The sequence below is a fragment of the Microtus ochrogaster genome (assembly GCF_000317375.1).
Source record: "Microtus ochrogaster isolate Prairie Vole_2 chromosome 14 unlocalized genomic scaffold, MicOch1.0 chr14_random_1, whole genome shotgun sequence".
Lineage (NCBI taxonomy): Eukaryota > Metazoa > Chordata > Mammalia > Rodentia > Cricetidae > Microtus > Microtus ochrogaster.
The window spans coordinates 3,245,853-3,248,084 of NW_004949096.1; the positions used below are offsets into that span (position 1 = coordinate 3,245,853).

The window sequence follows — 2,232 nt, forward strand, 5'->3', positions numbered from 1 at the left end:
TGTAGACCAGGCTGGTCTTGAACTCACAGAGATCCACCTGCCTCTGCCTCCCAAGTGCTGGGATTAAAGGCGTGCGCCACCATCGCCCGGCTTCAAACTATCTTTTTTTAATTTCTATACCAATCCTAGTGCCTACTCCCTCCCCTCCTCCCCCCACCACACTCCGTATCTACTCCTTAGAGAGGTCCAAGATTCTCCGTACTGTATCTAGGCTGAACAAAGTATCCATCCAAAGAGAATACGTTCCCAAAAAGCCAGTACAAGAAGGAAGATTAAATCCTGGTGTCACTGCCAATGGCCTCACAGTCTACCCCAGGAATACAACTGTTACCCACATTCAGAGGGTCTAGTTTGGAACTATGCTGGGTTCTTCCCTTTCTGACTGGAGTTGGTGAGCTCCCACTAGCTCAGTTAAACTCTTTCAGTGAGTGTCCCCATTATGGTCTTGACCTATTTGCTCATATTCTCACTCCTCCCACTCTTAAATTGGACTTTGGGAACTCAGCCCAGTGCTCCAATGCGGGTCTCTGCCTCTGTTTCCATTAGTTGCTGGATGACGGATCTATGGTGACATTTAAGATATTCATCAATCTCACTACAGGGTAAGGCCAGTTTGGGGACCCTCTCCTCTATTGCTTTGTATCTTAACTGGGGTCATCCTTGTGGATTCCTGGGAATTTCTCTAGTGCCAGGTCTCTTGATAGCCCCATAATGGCTTCTCTGCCTTTTGGTTAAGATCAAGTCTAATATCTGTTCTTATCTTTTTCAACACTGAGTGAAAACCTTTAAGGCAGGCCCATGAAGGTTTTCAATAATTTATTTATTTATTGAGATTTTATTTCAACATTTCTATTTAAAGACTCCCAAAACATATAGCTTGCTGCTGTCATCCTTGTTTCTCTAGAGATGTAAGGTTTAATCTCTATTACTGATGATACCATGCCATCAATAACAGGGCCTACAGACACCTAAACTGGAACTGATCTGAATAGCTCCTTAGTGAAGTCTAACTTTCATAGGACTGAAAAGTACCATTCAAGATTCCAAAGGGGAAAGGCAACCAACCGTCTCTCCTGGTTGGAAACTCTGTTTTTAGATAGCCTTTTCATACCAGGTTAGCAGAAAATCAATAAAGCGAATCTGACTCTCTGTCTCACTTTTGGAACTCTTTTCTTTCTGTTAGGTTGCCTTATCCAGTCTCGATATGAGAGTCTTTTCCTTGTCTTATATCTTTGTTTGCCATGTTTGGTTGTTGTCTCTTGGAAAACTGCTCTTTCCTGAAGGGAAATGGAGGAGTGGTGGATCTGGGAAAGAAAGAAGGTTGTGTCAGGGAGTTGGGAGAGGTGAAGGGAGAAGAAATTGGGGTCAGGATGTCTTGTACGAGAGAATAATCTTTAAAAAATAATTTTGCTAACACTTTATGTGCACCAGGTACCCTGGAGATAACTCCCATGTATGTGTCATCCTTTTCTGTCCCCGTGTAAGCAAATGGTCACACATCCCCTTCAAAATGCCAGGCAAAATGAAGCCATTGTCCTGGAATTCATTTCAATTTATCTTTTCTTCTCAGAGCCAATCCATTAGCAAGTCTTGTTCACCATACTTTCAAAGCATTTATTGACTCTGTCTAGCTTTGTCTATATCTAATGCCCAATCCTTCTCAAAGCCACAAGTTGCTTCTCACTTAGAATCTTGCGACTATACTGTTTCATCTATGTAGTTTCTTCTAATCCATTTCCTTACTACAATTAGAACAGCTACAAGATTGTATAATTTCTCCACTTCCAATATGTCATGACTTTCCTGTAACATAACATAGTCCCAATCCTTTATGCTTGTTTTCAAACCTGACAGCCTTTTGCTTGTTGTTAGACACATTGATCTGAAAGACACTATGCTGAAAAAGGAAAACTCATCGATGTATTACTAAAGTGGTACAAATTAAAGAAGCAAATTCATGAGAAAATGTACTCATACCTAAGCCTTTATAATAATATAATAGCTATAAATAACAAAGAATTACATGGTATTTACAACTTTCTCACCACAGAAGCAGAAACTAACCAAATAAATCTGAGTTATCTGCAAGGTTGAAGTGCTCATGCTCCACATCTTGTTGCCTTGGTGATGAAGCACCAACATAATGATATTTATGTAATATGTAGAAAGGCTACAGTTCAAGGTGGATTACAGCATGGTCTGTATAGCTATATTTTACAAGAAAGTACGTAG

At 40.5% G+C, this 2,232-nt stretch overlaps 1 pseudogene; it reads left to right on the forward strand.

Moving 5' to 3' along the window:
• Positions 1-711: 711 nt before the first annotated feature.
• LOC113457985 lies at positions 712-839 on the forward strand (annotated as a pseudogene).
• The last annotated feature ends 1,393 nt before the right edge of the window (positions 840-2,232 follow it).